The sequence below is a fragment of the Saccopteryx leptura genome, chromosome 3 (assembly GCF_036850995.1).
Source record: "Saccopteryx leptura isolate mSacLep1 chromosome 3, mSacLep1_pri_phased_curated, whole genome shotgun sequence".
NCBI classification, from domain to species: Eukaryota; Metazoa; Chordata; class Mammalia; order Chiroptera; family Emballonuridae; genus Saccopteryx; species Saccopteryx leptura.
Window position 1 is genome coordinate 250,154,110 of NC_089505.1, and position 20,482 is coordinate 250,174,591.

Below are 20,482 nucleotides of genomic sequence, written 5' to 3' on the forward strand. Positions count from 1 at the left end.
TCTTCTTTATCCAGTCTTCTGTTTGTTTTTTTTTTACAGTGATTAAAGCCTTTAAGCAAACTCTTGGCCAATACAGCAAGAATCCATAAAAGAATAGTGTCCTTAACAAGTTCACCAAGTCCAAGTTGGCCCCAACATCACGTCAAGTCGCATTCCCATGCTTTTTGAACAGAAGGGTCTGTTTGGTGATTCTAGCTGTATTTCACCATTGCATGTATAGTATGTAGATATGTTAGAGGAAAATAATGTGTGATAATTAGCTCACAGGAACTTACCTGACAACAACACTGAGGGGCTTCACCCGCAATCTGGGTCTAGTGTAGGTGACTAGATATTGGACCTTGAGCCTCAGTCTAATGTTGTAATGGGATGAGACTGGCTCTTCTGTGTCACAGGGGTGTGAATAATATATGGCCAGAATGTAGAATGTGGAAGCTAAATCAGCATCACTGCAAATTCTTTGACACTGCTCCCATTGGGAGGCGAGTCTAAATCTGCTTCTCAGTGGTGTTCTGGAGCTGGCTCACATCAACTTGTGAGGACCAATTGTGCACATCTTGTCCCAGAATCTTGTTTAGTGATGTCCTGTTGGTAGTTTGAGATGAGCTAGAGTGAACATTCTTACACCACAGGAATTGGAAAATGCTACAAACCTTGACTGTTTTTTTTTGTCTTTCCTGGAGAGCTGGTTGTTAACTGTTCACCAGGACATCACTGCTTGAACTGAAAAATTTCTAAGATGTTGGTAGGAGTAGGAATGAATAGTTCATACAGAATTTGCTAGGCTCCATTCCTCCGACCTGATCCTATTCTCATTTTGAATACTTTAGAAAGAGAAACAATAGGCATTAGCTAGTCATTCACCTGGAGGAGACAATTCTCTAAATTATGCATTCACAGCTATTAATTTATGTAATAAAATTCCCAGAAATGCTCAGTGTGGTCCAGGGTACCATTCTGGTCCCCAAGGTCTTATGTTTTATAATAATAGTAATGTAGCTCCCTTTTCACTGTTGGTTTTTCATGAACATATAATGGAGTTTTCCACTGTACATTTGGAAGATCTGTACAGCTCAATAAACCTATATTTTCCAAATGATGTCATAAAATTATGCATAGGTAAGCTATTCAAAGTACAAGGTACACTAATGGACTGTAATATAAAACAATCAGAAAAAGTTATTGACATGATTTTCAGAATCCTCAGTAGCACTTGCTGAGTTTTAGTGTAATATTAAATAAGTATTGTTGAGTTTTGATGTAATGTCAGAGAAGAATATCTATAGTTATCTGAAAAGATTATTAAAATATAGGTGGAATATAAAACTGAGACTTACATACGTAAAACGGTTAACGTAATACACCATATCAACAAAACAAAGAACAAAAACCACATGATCTTATCAATAGACGCAGAAAAGGCTTTCGATAAAATACAACACAATTTTATGTTTAAGACTCTCAACAAAATGGGTATAGAAGGAAAATATCTCAACATGATAAAGGCCATATATGATAAACCATCAGCTAACATCATATTAAATGGCACTAAACTGAAGGCTTTCCTCCTTAAATCAGGAACAAGACAGGGTTGTCCACTCTCTCCACTCTTATTTAATGTGGTACTAGAGGTTCTAGCCAGAGCAATCAGACAAGACAAAGAAATAAAAGGCATCTATATCGGAAAAGAAGAAGTAAAGGTATCACTTTTTGCAGATGATATGATCCTATACATCGAAAACCCCAAAGAATCCACAAAAAGACTACTAGAAACAATAAGCCAATACAGTAAGGTCGCAGGATACAAAATTAACATACAGAAATCAATAGCCTTTCTATATGCCAACAATGAAACAACTGAGAAGGAACTCAAAAGAATAATCCCCTTCACGATTGCAACAAAAAAAATAAAATACTTAGGAATAAACATAACAAAGAATGTAAAGGACTTATATAATGAAAACTATAAACCATTGTTAAGGGAAATCGAAAAAGATATAATGAGATGGAAAAATATTCCTTGTTCTTGGCTAGGAAGAATAAATATAATCAAGATGGCTATATTACCCAAAGCAATATACAAATTTAATGCAATTCCCATCAAACTTCCAATGACGTTTTTTAAAGAAATAGAGCAAAAAATCATCAGATTTATATGGAACTATAAAAAACCCCGAATAGCCAAAGCAATCCTAAAGAAAAAGAATGAAGCTGGGAGGCATTACAATACCTGACTTCAAACTCTATTATAGGGCCACGACAATCAAAACAGCATGGTATTGGCAGAAAAATAGACACTCAGACCAATGGAACAGAATAGAAAGTCCAGAAATAAAACCACATATATATAGTCAAATAATTTTTGATAAAGGGGCCAACAACACACAATGGAGAAAAGAAAGCCTCTTCAATAAATGGTGCTGGGAAAACTGGAAAGCCACATGCAAAAGAATGAAACTGGACTACAGTCTCTCCCCCTGTACAAAAATTAACTCAAAATTTATCAAAGATCTAAACATAAGACCTGAAACAATTAAGTACATAGAAGAAGACATAGGTACTCAACTCATGGACCTGGGTTTTAAAGAGCATTTTATGAATTTGACTCCACAGGCAAGAGAAGTGAAGGCAAAAATTAATGAATGGGACTACATCAGACTAAGAAGTTTTTGCTCAGCAAGAGAAACTGATAACAAAATAAACAGAAAGCCAACTAAATGGGAAATGATATTTTCAAACAACAGCTCAGATAAGGGCCTAATATCCAAAATATACAAAGAACTCATAAAACTCAACAACAAACAAACAAACAATCCAATAAAAAAATGGGAAGAGGATATGAATAGACACTTCTCCCAGGAAGAAATACAAATGGCCAACAGATATATGAAAAGATGCTCATCTTCTTTAGCTATTAGAGAAATGCAAATCAAAACTGCAATGAGATACCACCTCACACCTGTTCGATTAGCTGTTATTAGCAAGACAGGTAATAGCAAATGTTGGAGAGGCTGTGGAGAAAAAGGAACCCTCATACACTGTTGGTGGGAATGTAAAGTAGTACAACCATTATGGAAGAAAGTATGGTGGTTCCTCAAAAAACTGAAAATAGAACTACCTTATGACCCAGCAATCCCTCTACTGGGTATATATCCCAAAAACTCAGAAACATTGATACGTAAAGACACATGCAGCCCCATGTTTATTGCAGCATTGTTCACAGTGGCCAGGACATGGAAACAACCAAAAAGCCCATCAATAGATGACTGGATAAAGAAGATGTGGCACATATACACTATGGAATACTACTCAGCCATAAGAAATGATGACATCGGAACATTTACAGCAAAATGGTGGGATCTTGATAACATGATACGAAGCGAAATAAGTAAATCAGAAAAAAACAGGAACTGTATTATTCCATACGTAGGTGGGACATAATAGTGAAACTAAGAGACATTGATAAGAGTGTGGTGGTTACGGGGGGGAGGGGGGAATGGGCGAGGGAAAGGGGGTGGGGAAGGGCACAAAGAAAACAAGATAGAAGGTGACAGAGGACAATCTGACTTTGGTTGGTGGGTATGCAACATAATTGAACGACAAGATAACCTGGACTTGTTATCTTTGAATATATGTATCCTGATTTATTGATGTCACCCCATTAAAAAAATAAAATTATTAAATTAAAAAAAAAAACAAAAAAAAAAGAGAGAAAAAAAACTGAGACTCACAGATATAGACAAAAGTAAAGTAGTTATCAGAAGGAGGTGGATAGGGGAGGGGAGTAAAGAGGGACAAATATACAGTGATGGAAAATGAATTGACATTGTGTGATGGGTATACAATGCAATGAGAAGTTTAAATGCTATAGAGATGTTTACCTGAAACCTATGTATTCTTATGGACCAGTGTCATCTCATTAAATTTAATTTCTAAATAAAAAAATACCCTTTTCTCTCTCCTGACACATTTGTAAGGCCATATTTTTTTCATATATTTCACACAAAACAATAAGTCTCAACAGACAAAATGAAGAAGCAGAGAGGGAAATTCAGCTGTCTTCCATTAAGGTAAACAAAAACACTTTTTTTTTTTTTTAAACTAAGTGAGAGGCAGGGAGGCAAAGAGACTCCCACAGGCACTCCACTGGGATCCATCGGCAAACTCATCTGGGGTCGAATTCTTTTAGTGCCTGAGGCAAGGCCATGGAGCTGTCCTCAGCTTGTGGAGCCAACTTGTTTGAAACAATTGAGCCATGACTGTGGGAGAGGAAGAGAGACAGAGAGAGAGAGAGAGAGAGAGAGAGAGAGAGAGAGAAAATGGGGAGGGTAAGGGGTGGAGAGACAGATGGTTGCTTCTCCTGTGTGTACTGACTGGGAATCTAACCCAGGACAGTCACATGCTGGACTGATGCTCTACCACTGAGCTAACCAGCCAGGGCCAAAAGGATTTTTTAAAATCTAAAATGACATTCTTTTTACTAGCTTATTTTATTTTGGTAAATATAGTCAATTTTATAAAATGCTACTTATGCTGAAGTGTAATAGATTTATTGTTATTTTTAAACAAGCTAATAAGTGTTTAAAATATTTCTTATTTTAAAATTTTAATACAATAAAGTAACAGAACTCATATAAATAAAAGTTATTTGGGGACATAAGTTATTTTTAAAAGTGTTAAAGGGTCCTAGAACTAAGGAATAATGCTCTGAATCCTCCCATCGTTGATGTCCGCACAGGCAGGGCTGGTGGTGGTGGGAGGAGGCAGGGAAGGTGGTGGTGGGAGGAGGCAGAGAAGGTGGTGGTGGGAGGAGGCAGGGAAGGGCATCAGTGCCCCCCTGGGTGTGTGGGAGCAGGGGGAGTGAGCAGCACTACAGAGGGGGTGCCTGGGCTCTGGAGAGGAATGTCAACTGAGTTGTCAGGAGTAAGAAACGGGGTTCTAGGGAAGCTGGGTGACTTTTCCAGAGATACTTTCTACACAGTTGGTTGCAGGGGTTGGGGGGTGCCTAGAAATTCCCATATTCGGTGCTCGTTTTGCTGAGTCAGTTCTCTTAGGATGCCGGTAGGGTGCCACACATAGTCAGGTGGTCGACAGGTGACTTTTGATCATGCTGCTGGCAGTTAATCTAAGTGTCATCCCGGAGGTTCTGTCTTCAGTGGGGGCTCTGGGTCTCAGTTGGCTTCTCTTCAAACACACACCACCGTAGTTCTTAGTAGCGGTGATACTTTATAGATCCTCAAATGCCAAGTGATAGAGTCGCAAATTACTAAATCCTCTGGTCTCAATACTATCTTTTGTAGGGACCTCAGTAATTCCTACCCCAATGCTCAGTGTAAGGGCACACTGGAATGTTCAGCAGTTTGACTGTTTACTGTTGCTACAACCACTACCACTTAACATTGATTTATTTTATTTTATTTTTTTCACCATCTAAAATCCATTTAATAACAAGGTAGGATCTGGGCTTAGTCTTTGTAGCTGCCACTCTTGGTGTGTACGTAGGGTTTGGTTTGGCTGTGAGGGGCTCCTGGGGCCTGGACACCTCTGGCCCTTGAGAGGACCAGAAGGCAGGATGGTGCCACAGCCCACGGGTGAGTCCAGAGCCAGCTTGCTGAGGCTGAGGATCTTGTCCCAGCCTGGAGGAAGTGGATCCAGGCCCAGCTGCCCACACTAAGGGCACACACCTTCAATGTGGGCACTTCCTAGACGCACGCATCATGGGTTACAGTCTCTCCAGCCACAGTGGATTTGCCCTCTGGCCAGGAAGCTCCATCTGCTGGATCATCAGGAAAAGGGACGGAGGGAGGCGGCCAGTGGGTGTGACTCATGAACAACCTCTTCAGCACCACTTGATTGAAGGTGGAGCTGGTCCGTCTGGCCAAGAGCCTGTGCAGCATGACCAACAGTCTTAGGTGATGGCCTAGCTCTTGGGCTCCCTGAGCTGAACCTGCTATCTTCGTTGTGGTGGATGTGGACCCTCACGATGGAGTCTCCTGCTTCCCCAGGTCTGGAAAAAGTACTTACCATTTATTGATAACATAGTGTTTCCAAACACTATATATGAGCTCACCCCACACGAGACACCAGAGGTCACTGGAGGGTGGGGAAGAGCACCTGACCCTCACAGCTGGCTGGGTGGGGTGGCAGAAGGACAGAATGGGAAAGTGCTTGGTGGTGACCCACGGAGCTGTGGCCGGTGTGCATCTTTTTCTGCTCCGTCTTATCCGATTAAGAGAAAACAAAGCAAAACCGAGCCTAGTCTGAAGCAAGGATCTTCAGCACGAGGCTTTCTGGTTTGAAAAGCCTTGTAGCTTAAAAGTCAGTGTGAAACATTCCTCTTTCTTTTCTCCTGGGAGGGAAGTAGAGGGCTGCTCGCTGGATTTTCCCTGTCTTGTTTCAGTTCAGTAGGAGATGGGAGGGAGGGAGGGAGAGCCTCATCTGGTAGCCGCAAGTCATCTTCCATGTGATGTGTCTGGAAAAATCACAGCTATTTTATTTCTTTAATTTCATTGGAATGTGGGACAGTCATTCCTTACTTGTCATCTGAAAGCTACAAAAAGGTCTCCATGACCCAAAGCTCTCTCCTCCAGGCCTCCTGAAGTCCCTGCCACTCCCAACATTAGCAAGACTCCTTGGGGACCCGCAGAGCTGCGTTCAATTTTAACTGACTGGACATGTTCTCATGCTCATTTGCACAACCTGGTAGCACAGTCTGGTCCCTGTTCAGCCTGCCACCCAGCAACCAGTGGCCGACACCCAGTGTTCTCTTGCGACCCTGAGTCCCTTGAGGAGGCCTTCACCAGCTGACACTTAACCTTAGTTTTCACATTAAGACTTATCTGTCCCATGGCCCAGACCACTTTCCTGGTCTCTGGATTACTTGTAGCTACCAAACAGCTATTCATTAGATCTGAGTTTTCACACTGAGTTCTAAAGAGACCAAGGAGTCCCACAAAAGCATCTTTGGGCCACTCACTGTAGAGCCCAAGGAGGAACCAGATGGTGGCCCCAGGCCCACAAGTCAGTTATACTTATGTGTTTTATATAATGCTATGTCCCTCTAAGTGTTCCTTTGAAGGGTCTTACTTGGGGAGCATTTTATGAGACTGAATTAACTTGTGCAAATAAGCATTAGAAGGAGTCCCGTTGGTTCTTCTCCAGTAACCTAGAGGACAGGAAGAGTTGGGGAAGGCTGCCCACAGTTTGCCCTTCTTGGTATGGTCTGTTCTGTCTCTGAGTGAACTGAAGGGTGAACACAAATAGGGTTTCATACAAGTGAAAGATGCATCCCTCCAGCTAGGCCTTTCCTTTAAAAAAGAAATTTTTTTTTTTAAATTGTGAAATAAACACACAAATGAAAAAGTGCAGAAAAAAAAATTGCATTGTTCCAAAACTGATCACAAAGTGAGCACTCATGTAGCCACCACCCAGGTAGAGACAGAACGTGACCTGCACTTCCAGGTCCCCGGCCCGGCCCCATGCTTCTACTGGCCCCAGATAAAACACTACCCTAAGCTTTATGGTAGTCACTTCTTGGCTTTTCACCTTAGCAGGCATCCCTTAGCACTGCAGTTTTGAACTTTATATTAATGGAATAATAAAATCTGGCTTCTTTTGCTACATGTTGTAATCTGCCTTTTTATTTTTTTTTCTTAGCTCCCTTCTCCCAAGAAATACGTTTTGTAAATCTTAGGAAGGATTGCAATAACATTTCTACATGATAAGACTGGATAATCAGACAAAGTGGTTGAGTAATAGTGATTCTTAACAAATGTCTCTAGCTTGGAGGCATTTACAGCAGGTGGGTGTTCAAGTACATGCAGCATCACCATCAGTAGTATTTATAAAAGAATGCTCATGGGGAGGACTTTCTATTTTTCTCTTCACAGACGCTTACAATTCTTCAGAAGCAGGTTCATGGCAAACAGAAGTGTCTGCTGCTTCTTCATCTTTCCTTTTTCTTCCTCTAAAATCTCCCTGGTAAGGACACAAAGGGACATATATTATTCTAGGGTCACCCAGAAAGACAGGGGCAACTGGGAATGTGAGCAGCCCCCCTGACTTGGGTCTGGCCTTCTGGCCCCGTGGCCCCAGCTCTTTCTGACGGTGAATGTTGAGAGATGGTGATGGATGGTTAGTCACAAATAGTTTTCAATTTACCAAAGTGCACCCGGCTTTCTCTGAACCTCTTTGAAATGCTTTTAGAGAAACATCGAGAATGGAATTCAACAACAATTCTCCACAGCTGCAGTAAGAAGACAGCGACCCCAGGAGCAGCTGGGGGCAGTTGTTTTCCTATTTTGTACTCACTGTTCCCTTAAAATATTTTAGAAGGTTCTGGAAGGTCCTGTAGCAGCATCCATATTCTCAGAGACTGAGTTTGAGGCAAACCCTGAGGTTCTAGACCCTCACCCCAAATTTGGCAAGTGTTTGTCTCCACTTCTCCCCAGCAGCACGTTCTCTCAGAAGTGCCCACTTTGTACCTTCCCAGTGCCCACCCCGATGGCCCGCACGCAGGGCCAACCATCCCGTGGAAGCTCTGTTTCGTGAAGGGAACCCTCATGGAGAAGTCAGATGCCAGCCAGGGTTCTGGCATCAGCTGAGGCTTGAATCAGCTCTGTGACCTGGTCTCAATGTCTTCTCTCTTTCATCTTTTAGTTTCTGCATCTGTAAAATCAGGAGGTTGGATGGAAGACCATAGAGGGCTCTTTCTGTGAGGGGTTAGCAGTGCTGTTTCAAGGTAAGGACTCACTTAGAGCAGAAGGCAGAGCCATTTGCTTTGGCGGGGCTGTTTTTTCATGGAGACAAGATAGTAGAAGTAACCTCTTGTGAGGTAAGCTTTAATAGAAGATGAAGGACCCTGTTATAAAACCAAAGAAAATATAACACCCCACCCCCAAAAAAGTCTCTCTCACAATAAATAAGCAATTCTTCCTTCTCCAGCTAATCATTACAGTGCCCGTCATGTAACCAATAATTTCTTCCTTTTTTGTTTTTGTACCTTTTGTGATTTTCTAGAGTGTATTATTAAAAGATGTAAATGTCCCTAAAATAAGAAGTAAATAATGATTTTATGGCATTAGTGACTTGACGAGGGATTGAGTTATTAGCATTGTCCTCAGCTGAATGTTTGTGATGTGGCTCAGGTCGTTTTCTGACTTGAAGAGCTGTCTTTTATACAAGCTCTCCTCAAACTTCAGTGGGGCAATGAATCATGGGGATGATCTCGTAAAATGTGGATCTGATTTCAGATTCAGTAAGCCTGCATTCCTACTAAGCTCCCAGGTGGTGCTGATGCTACCGGCCCCTAGAGCACATCTAGAGTATAGCAAGTCTATAGCACACGGCCCTGTCTCCTGGGCACAGCTAACTGGACTGCAGGGGCTGGGCACCTGACTCCATACCAGTTATCTATAAGCTGACCTCTGATCAAAAAGGGATGATGAACCAATCAGGCAATTAAGTAAGAGAGGTGGGCAGTGGTTTCAGGAGTAGAAATAGAAAAATGTAAAGAAACCCAGAGGTGCTCAGAGAGGGCCTGACTCATTTTAATGACAGAATATGAGAGAAGATGGTCTTCTAAGAATTTGAGCTGTCAGTCTGGATGTGGAGTAGTGTGAGTGACTTTCTGGTTCTTGTCTCCTTCATGACTGCTGGACTCTACTTTCTGTTCATCCCATCAGGCCTGGCTGCTGAGATTTTACTCAAGGTTCCTGGGGTAACCAGGATAGCAAGTACCAGAGATTCCTAATGAATCCTGAATACTCCAGGTGGAAAAGAAATATCTAGAGTCTGAGTGGGATGTACACCTTGGTAGGGCATATAGTGAGCACCATGGATTACTGTTTGTATGGCCTTGGACACCTGGAGACAGAACTTTGTGGGATGAGAGGAGGCACAGAGATAATAGAGGACAAAGAAGGGTCAGATCTCACAGTTTGTCCATGGCTGCTCACAAATTTTGTCAGTGTTGTCAATCTGCTTGTAGAGATTTGGATTGTCTTCTCACCTATTATTTTCTAGAATGTCCCCTTCCCACTCCACCCTCCATGTTACTTAGAGAGCACTTACATTCATATGAAATGACTCCAGCCCCTTTGCTACAGTTGACTGGTCCAGCAGTGGACAGCTGATCCAAACTTGAACAATTTCAAATTGAAAAGTGTCCTGAGAATCAATTTGTAGTCTTCTGGGGCCAAGGTCTACATTATGTAAAACTCAGGGGCTACTGGCAGACATTTTTTGCTACATGTTATGGCAAAGAAGAAGAATGGTTTATAACATGACAGAGGAAAATGAAAACACATACACTAAAAAAAATAAATAAATAAATAAAAGAAAGAAAGAAGAAAAGAAACATATGTACATTTAGAAAACTGGTTCCCTACATGCTTCTAGCTCTTGTTCTAAATGGTTTCTGAGACTGAATTGCATTGATCTTTGTATTCCCTGAGATATTCCAGTATCCTTTCAGTGAATTACTGGTTTAAGCCATTGCAGGTGGGGATCTGTCACTTGTAATTGAGAAAGTCCTAACTGAAACGTCTTCTAGAGGTCTCCTGGGACTGAAGCATACTCTTCTGATTCAATTGCAATGATGGATGGAAGGTGTTGGTGGGGTCAATAAGGTGCCATGGAGAGAGCTGCTTCTCTCATTTATCAAGTCTCATGGTTGCTGGATTGAAGCATTTTCACCAGAGACTATATTTACCTAACTATCCGCCCGTCCGTCCATCCATCCATCCATCCATCCATCCATCCATCCATCCATCCATCCATCCATATATTCATCTGCCTTGAATGATCTAACAGATATTTCCTGAGCTCCTTTGTGGCCAGAATCTGTGCGAGGGACTACTCTGTGACCTTTGGCTACTCAGGTTGATGGCATGCCATATTTAACATAAAATATTATTACTACCAGGTCCTAAAACGAGAGTACCACAGACCAGGCCCATGTATCAATATTTATAGCTTGATACCATTTTCCAATGTTTGTTTCTATTTGGGAAAATGTGAAAGTGAAAATAATACTTATAACTCTCTCTTTCTTTTTTTTTAAGTGAGAGGAGGGAAGATAATGAGACAGATTCCCACATGCGCCCTGACCAGGATCCTTCAGACATATGTGGGGCCAACAGTCTATCCATTGAGCCAGTGGCCAGGGCCTATACTTATAACTCTTTATTGAGACACGTCTTATATTCAATATCCCAATTGCATTAGGTGTTAAATTTAGGTGTTTTTATTCAAAATAGATTAAGGTGGCTCCGAGTCCCTGTCGAGAGACAAAACTGCAGCCACCCATTCCTGGTGTTGTGCTTAGCATCTATTGGCTCTTTGCTCCAAGGTTTTTGTTTGTTTGTTTATTTGTTTGTTTTCTCTTTGAAGGCCTAGGCGTTTTGTCTTTGAAGGCCATAAGTCAACATGGTTTTCAGCAGTTCTACTTCTGATGGGTCCAGAGATCTTTTGCAAGTACCCAGAATCTGGGTTCCCAGAATCACTCACTTCCATTTCTCTTCTGCTGAAGACTTCTGAGAAGTGAAATTTTACCTCTGAATTTAAGCCTAATGATCCTAAGCCAGAGCTTTTCCCTCAAATAAACCTTCTCAGGAGTTTTTTCCAAGAGACCTGGATTATGAAAGCTAAATAGAAGAGAAGTACAGTCATGCCCTGTGTTAACTGGTTGCAGACTATCTCAGAATTCTGAGACATCTACAGCACTGGTAAGCTTCGGAACTTCTCTCACTGCTGAAATCCATGTTTTCTTGATATGAAAGTATTCAAGCTTTTGGAAGAATAAAAGGGAAACTATCATGTGTGTTGGGATATTATCTAGGTGGAGTAGTGTTTTCCAACCTAGAATCACTTGCGGAGCTTTTAAGATCTCTGATTCTAGGCCTCACTGTGGAGCAAAGGAATCAAGAATTTTTGGAAGTGGTGTCCAGAGGTGGTGCTTCTGAAAGCTACTCCATATGTTCCTGAAACATAATCAAGGTGAGAATTCTTGGTCTAAGAGATAAATGGGATCTGGCCATATAAAAAAAGGAGATGGAAACAGTCTACAATTGTAGTTATTTTTCTTAGAGATGTATATTTTTGAAGTTTCTCTTGGACAGACAAAGTAGTCAGGAGAGCCTGGTGCACACTATTGCTGAGGTTCTTAGTTTACCTTGATCCCACATTTGAATATTTATTATAAAAAAAAAAGACAGACTAGAAAAATACGCCCATCAGATACCTTGCAATCCAGGAGTAGAGGGGATAATATTTTCAAGTGCTAATAGAAAAAACTGCCAACCAATGATACTTTACCCAGCAACATTGTCCTTAATACATGAAAGACAAGGAAATACTCTCCCCAACAAACAAAAGCTGAGAAAGTTCATCACCACTAGGCTTGCCTTACAAAAGTGCTGAAGGGAGATTTTCAAGCTGAAATGAAAGAATGCTACTAAGTATATAGTCAGATTCAGAATACTCTAATATTGTAATGTGGTGTATAAACTGCTTAACTCTAGTATAAAGGTTAAAGGACAAAAGTATGAAAAATAGCAGTAGTTATAATAATTTTTTAATGGATACACATTATAAAAAGATGTAAAGTGTGACATCAAAAACAAAAAATGTGTGGAGAGGAGTAAAAGTATAGAGTTTTTGTATACAGTTGAAGTTAAGTTGTTATCAGCATAAAATAGACTATTGTATCAATAAGGTGTTGCAAGTCTGCCTCAGAGTAGCCACAAAACAAAAACCTATAGTAGATACACACAAGATAAAGAAAAGGGGATTAAAGTATACTACTAGAAAACTTACCAATTTCTTATAGGTCTCTGAACTTCTTTAGAACACTTATTTTGATTTCTTTTTCAGGCAATTTATGTATCTCCATTGCTTTGTGGTCAGCTACTGGAAGTTTATTGTACTCCTTTGATAATGTCATGTTTCTCTGATTTTTCATGATTCTTGTAACCTTGTATAGGTGGCTGTGCATTTGAAGAAGCAGTGACCTCTTTTATACTTTATGGACTGACTTTGGTGAGGAAGACCTTCACCTACAGGTGAGGGCACTCTGGAGCAGGTGTGACCCTGGGTCTAGTGGAGCAAGGTGCCAAGATAAGGAGTGTGTGGTGGCTCTGTGTAAAGAGGGGCATGATATTTCTTTGGCTCGGGCCACTGGGGTACACAGCATCAACAACTGTGTGGTCACTGGGTCTGCAGTGACTACAAGAGCTATTGATATACTCATGGCACCTCCACATCAAGCAGCCAGAGACCAGGGCAGGCAGCAGTGATGGCCAAAGCTAGTGGTTTGCACACAGTTACTTGAGGCGTCTGGCTGCATGTGCCTGGGTAGTGGCAAGAGCTGGTTGTAGACACAAATGTGGCAGGGAGAAGCAGGGCCAACAGCAAGGGCTTGGGCCATGTGCAGACACCCTTCCAGCTGTGGGGGCCCTGGCTGTCAACATTTACTCTTGTGTTACAAGATCTCCCCATGGATGCATGCCTGGCAGTGGAGGCTGGTGAAAGAGTCAAGCTGAGACATCTTATTGATATAACAGTCTCTTTTACACTGACAACAAATTAACTTCAGTTGCATATAGGCTGTCGATGCTATGTATCCCAGTGACCTGAGCCAGAGAGACATCAGCAGGTGCACAGCTAGAATGGCTAGCTGCAGGAGAGCCTAGTGATGCAAGCCAGTGATGGGAGACAGGGCTGGAAATAGACCCACAAGCAGGTGTGGGTGCCCTGGATGTTGGCATGCAGTTTTGTGGCTGCAGGACCTTGCCACAGGTGTGCACATGGCAGTAGAGCAGGGGTCCCCAAACTTTTTACACAGGGGGCCAGTTCACTGTCCCTCAGACTGTTGGAGGGCCGGACTATAAAAAAAACTATGAACAAATCCCTATGCACACTGCACATATCTTATTTTAAAGTAAAAAAACAAAACGGGAACAAATACAATATTTAAAATAAAGAACAAGTAAATTTAAATCAACAAACTGACCAGTATTTCAATGGGAACTATGCTCCTCTCACTGACCACCAATGAAAGAGGTGCCTCTCTGGAAGTGCGGTGGGGGTGGATAAATGGCCTCAGGGGGCCGCATGCAGCCCGCGGGCCATAGTTTGGGGACCCCTGCAGTAGAGGGTGGTAATGGAAATCAGGCTGGTGGCATGCAGGTGCACAGCTGGAAGGGCTAACAGGGGTAAGCTGCAGGCATCTAGGCTGACATCTTGCACTTGCAGTTGCAGAAGCCTGCACCATCTGCCAGTGGTATCCCATTGGTGTCTCAGCGGCAAAAGCTGCTGGGTCCTCTGCGTAACATGTCACCACTGGGAACCATGGTCACTTCCACTATGTGGCTGACACTGGTTGCCCCTGCTCTTTTTCCTTGTTCCTAGCCATCTCTATCTGTTTCGACTTTGGCAGTCTCCAGTTGGGGTGAAACTGAAGTGGGTTCTTTGTGCTGTGTTCCAAATGGCTGGGGAAGCTGGTTGCTATCCCTCTACTCCCTTTCCTGGAGAGGGGAACACATGGCTGGAGGTTCCCTCCTGGGCCTGAGCAGTGCTGGCGCGGTGGATGGGCTGATGCAGGCATGATGACACTGTTCTTTCCTTCCTTTGTGGGCAGTGATTCTCAGGTCCCCCCACTCCGGCGCGGTGGATGGGCTGATGCAGGCACGATGAAACTGTTCTTTCCTTCCTTTGTGGGCAGTGATTCTCAGGTCCCCCCACTCCGGATGTGTTGTTCAGTTTTCTTAAATGGACCCCTGTGCTCTCTCAGAACTTTTGTGTTCATAAATAGCTGTCTAATGGTTGATCTTTGTTAAGGGATGGAGGCTGGGGTCTGCTGTTCACTGTCTTGTTGACAGTACCTCCAGTTTCCATTAAGTACATCATCTCTTGTAGTCCTGAGAGTCATAATTCTCACCGAGAAGGTCAATAGTAGTGTGGAATATTCTTGATTGCTTGCTAATGAGTTAGTAAAGTAGGTGAAAGACCTGCTTCTCCAACATGGCTAGAGTGTCTAAGGACAGTGGTCTGAGGAAATGGGATATTTTGTTTGGAGGTCAGGAATTTGACCTGATGGCATTAAATCTGAAATAATGCTTGTAGATAGTCAAATAACTGTTTACTGATTGATTTACTGCAGGCTCATAAATGTTGAATAGGTGCTTCTCAGTGAGGTACTGGGGTAGTAACCATGATAAAAGTATAGTTAGATCTCAAGTGGAAAGAGATCCATGAAGTATTGGCGTTTGTTTCATTTTACTTTTATCCTGTTGTGGAGTGGCGGCAATGTTCTCTCAACAAGTTCAGGTTGTAAGAGAGCCTGAGCTGATTTGGGGGTCTTGTTTTTTCTGTTCTAATTCTTTGCCCTCACTCAGTGATGGGGAGGGCACAGAGCAGGTGTAGAAAGGGGGCGGTTGGGATACACAGGTAGGGAATAGACCCCTCTTGGAACCCAACTGCCACACTACCATGTTGGGATTTGTGGGCACATGTACTCAGTTGGGAGGGAGAAGAAAGACCTCTCATATGTCAAGGAGAATATTGGTGCTGGCCATCCACGGTAAGTCAGTCACACGATCTTCAAAGTCATTAACACGAGCTGCTTCTTGGAGAAGTGTTTTATATCTCAGGGAAGATGTGGAGCTGTGGAGCTCCAGGCTTTCAGGGGACATTTGTGTGGTTAGGCGATTTATTTATTTATTTATTTAAGTTTTTGAGTGAGAGAGAGAGAGAGAGGGACAGAGAGGGATGAACAGATAGGAAGGGAGAGAGATCAGAAGCATCAACTTGTTGTGGCACCTTAGTTGTTCATTGATTGCTTTCTCATATGTGCCTTGACCAGGGGACTCCAGTCGAGCCAGCGACCCCTTGCTCAAGCTAGCGACCTTGGGCTTAAACCAGTGACCTTGGACTTCAAGCCAGCGACCTTTGGACTCAAGCCTGCGACAATGGGGTCATGTCTGATTCCACGCTCAAGCCAGCAACTCCGTGCTCAAGCTGGTGAGCTTGTGCTCAGTCCAGATGAGCCTGCACCCAAGCCGGTGACTATGGGGTTTCAGCATCCCAGGCTGACGTTATGCACTGCGCCCCCGAGTGGTCAGGCCGTGGTTAAGTGTTTAACTGGTGGATCTTCAGAGAAGGAAAGAAGGAAGATTTGGTGCTGGGGTTTAAGAATTTGTCATTTAATTTGCAGCTGGAAAGACGGGGCTACACTGTCTGTTCCTGTCAGTCTCCTTCAAAGCTCAGGGTGCTGCCCCTTCCCTCTGAGGAGTTCAAGGGCCAAGGGCATCGGTCCGGGCCCTGGTTGTTGTGCTTGGCAGGGCTTCTGGTTTGTCCGTTGACTTTGTGACCTGTGGGCGAATGACTGGTTACCCAAAGACTTGATATTGAAGGAAAATGAGCAAGGGAATGCAGAATAAAAAACCCCAGTGCCTTTATATTAAGGAAGAGACTGGTGCGCAGGCCAGAGAAGATTAAAACATGAAACAAGAGACGGGGTAGAAGATGTGTGGTTGCATGGCTGTGGAGGTGTCAGCTCTTACTCAGGTTGCGAGGAAAACTGCAGTAAACACATGGAAGTTAATAAGCTGCTCTTCACTGTAAGTTGGGAGCTTATAAATGATAACACAGTCTCTAGGGCAGGCGTCCCCAAACTACGGCCCGCGGGCCACAATGCGATCCCCTGAGGCCATTTATCCAGCCCTCACAGCACTTCTGGAAGGGGCACCTCTTTCATTGGTGGTCAGTGAGAGGACAACTGTATTTAGCAGCCCTCCAGTGGTCTGAGGGACAGTGAACTGGCCCCCTGTGTAAAAAGTTTGGAGACCCCTGCTAGGGCATCGTTTGTCTAACAGTTTGCTACTCCCAGAGTGGCTAACTTTTTTGCTGGAATAAAATCACTAATGTATACTGTGAAGATTTTTGTTGTTGTTTTCTTACTAGAGTGAGTAAAATACCCTAAAAGTACCCGGCATTAACATTTCAAAGTGAACTTGAACTTCAGAATCCATCACAACTGTACTGAGCTCAGTTTCCCGCTTATTGTACAAGATGTTAGTGCTTCAGTGGGTGCTGCTCGCTCAGGTCTGTCTACCTCGGATAGTTCTAAATGCTCTGCCATATGCTAATGATTTTGTCTGTGGTTAGTTCTTAAATAGAATTAGAAGTAAAACCTTTTTTTTTTTTATCAATTATTGATAAATTAGCCGGTAACATCTGCCTTGCTTCCCTGCCCACCTTTGCTTCCTTGAAAAATCAGAATGGGAATCTTTTGGAAATGGCCCCATTTTGTTTCTAAATTCTTGGACGATTCACATTCCTTGTTTCCATTTGACAGAATGCACAGGAGTTAATGCTCCCATTGCTTCTACTGTGGAAAGTGTTACAACCTCAGAGGCTGTTCTGAACACTCATTCCAAGCACAGAATAATTATTAGCTTGCAGAGGCTCTGCCCTTTTTGCCATTTTAGTATAAGATGTTGGGTTCCCCACGTACATAACTGAAGTCAGGAAAGATACACAGAGATGCTAAGATGTTTCTATTTTCTTCTTTCCTGGGTGGATTGTCTTAAAAGGTGTCAGTGTCCATTGGTGGCTACTACCTCATGGCATTTAATTATTCTTGACATATATAATCATGATACAAAAGGGAAAATACAGTCTTTTTCCTCCTCCTCCTCATCCAACACTAACAATGTAATAATTAAAATGGTAACTAAAGTTCTAAAAATAATGAAAAACCACTTAAGGACCAACATTGTAGTACTTTTAGAACATTCACAGGAAACAGGTTCTGAGGTTATCTTTCCCTATTTCATTTTTTTTTCTATCCAGGTAATCATTATGTACAAATGAATAATAGTTTAATTTAAATTAGCCAGTATTGTTTGGAGGTCATTTGTCACCTCATGGCTGTCATTCACAGACAAGTCATGTGCAACTACAAAACTTTCTTGTGCACTGGAGCTGGAAATCTCAGTGAGTCTGGACACCTTACTTCTGCATGTTTGGGGGCCGAATTCAGCATTGTTCTGAGTTAAGGGGAGGGGGTCAGTGATGGGCTGGGGGTGAGGTGGGGAATAGAGAGCTGCCCTGAGAGGCTTTGGGCTTTTGTACTTGTCATTTTAGGACATAGGAACTGAACTTGGATTTGCATCGTAGTTGGTTGATAGTGTAATGTGCATCTGTGTGTGTGTATGTGTGTGTGTGTGTGTGTGTGTGTGTGTGTGTGTGTGTGTGTGAGAGAGAGAGAGAGAGAGAGAGAGGCCTGATATGAAAGCACAACTTTTCAAAAACAACAACCCTAAAAAAGAGGAAATGGACTTTTTTCCAGGCTAACTATAGAAATGGAATTCATACTGTTAAGATTAACGATTGAAGGGAAGGAGAACTCCAGCGACGCTCCTCAGCCGGCACGTTCAAATGATAAATTGCATTAGGGCTCTGAGAGAAACAACAGCTGCAGTTAATGAAAAGCCAAATTTATCTAAATTTCTCCAGTTGATCAGTCAAAATCATCAGTATGGCTCTCACTCCATAATCACTTCTTTTCTTTTTTTTTTGTAGTGGGGAGAGGGAGGACAAAGGGAGAAGTTAGGTTTCTATTTTTCAGACGTACCTTCTGAAAAGGCAGAGACTCTAGAGACCTAATCTCTGAATGATTGTAGTGAATCTTTTTTCCATGATATCAATATCAAAAATACTCTCGTTCCATCGTTCTGTTTTAACCCACCTCAGGAGGATGGGGTCGGCTCCTGTACCAGGTGAAACTTACAGACATGAGCTGGGGACAGGAAATCCGGGAGAAGGAGTGTGATGATAATTATACAATTCTAAAAAGCTTTCCAAAACGTGGTTGTGTCCACGGAGATGTTTCATTATTGCAACACCTGTAAAAAAGAATTGGCATTGTCTGTGGCTATTTAAAGGAGAAGACAACTGAAGTTAGGGGGAGCCAAGTGACTTGCTCAAGGTCAGCTAATAAGCTCTCCTAAGAAACAGGAAAAGAAGTTGTCTGTACTCCTCTCCAAATGCTTTCCTAGAAAACAGAACAAATTCCGCACGCCTCCCATGCCTCCATGGTGAAAGCAGGGATATCCTGTCGCAGAAACCTCACAGAGAAGCTGCCAATCAAGGCTGCCCGGGGCAGCTTCCCTCCAGCACAGAGCTCTGCACAGAGCCTGCGTGTGGTGTGGAATTCCATTAGAACTTATGCACCATATGTTTGTTTGCTGGTGTTCAATGGAACCTGAGGGAGGGAATAATGGATCTCTCTTACTAAACTGTGTGGAAGGCTTCCAGAGATTTAATAGTCTAGCTCGAGGTGATAAATAGAGAGGGGCTCTTATATTCCTTGCATAATCAGGGAGCCTTGATGCTCTCAATACACCACGCTCTGCTCCTACACTCCTATGGAAAAGTCTGTGCATCTGGCACTCCTGGAATCGTTTCAAAAACGAAGATGGGGTGGAGGGGTGACTTTTTTTCATCATCTCTGAGAGAAGATTGGGGGGGAGGCGAGGTTGCGCTGAGAGCTGGAGATTTTGAGAAGGAGTGACGAGGAGAGGGAAGGGCATTCCTGTGACGTGGGTTTCCCCACCGTGTGGCTGCAGTGGTCTGGATTTTACGAAGGCCATTGCTGTGAGGGTCATTGTGGGTGATGGCCGGTGGCTTGTGGGAGTATTGTTGTGCGTAATGTCCACAGCCCAAGATGAATGCCTGCTGGTACTGCTGAACCACAAGGCTGCCAACTGGCTATGAAATTTTATTCCTTCCAGTAATTTTCTCACTGATGTGCTTTTAATTCATGTGGTGTGGAAGAAGGCTGGAGGGCATTCGGAGCAGGGGATGGCAGAAATGGAACCACAGTAGAACTTCACTGGTATGTCTGCCAGAGGACTGAGCACTTGCAAAAGAGGCTGTCAAGGATCCTGAGCCCGTGAGCTTAGAAAGGGTAGAAACCACTCCACTTCTTAATGACTTTAAAGTCTAGGGAGGTAAGAGGGGGTTAGCATGCAGAGTTGAAGTTGTTTACTCTTTCTCAACCTTAGGGCTCTCTACCATCCCCTCTCTATTCCTGCTTTTTTTTTTTTTTAGCTAACATTTCTTATTCCTGTCCCTTTTACCTTCCTCTTTTTTTGACAGCCAAACCCACAGCTTAAATCTTACCATAAAAATCAAAGTCCTTGCTTTCCTTATGGATTCAGCACTGCATCAAAACACAGGGCATTCTTGATAGCTCAAGTAATATTTGTTTGAAGGAGATGGCAGGGTGAGTACCTGAAGCCTCTCTACAGCCATATTTTTATAAACTTGCTTAATAAAGACCTGTGAAAATGGTGGGATCTTGATAACATTGTTCGGAGTGAGGTGGGTGGGTCGGAAAAATCCGGGAACTGCAGGATTCCATACATTGGTGGGACATAAGGACGAGACTAAGAGACATGGACAAGAGTGGGGGGGG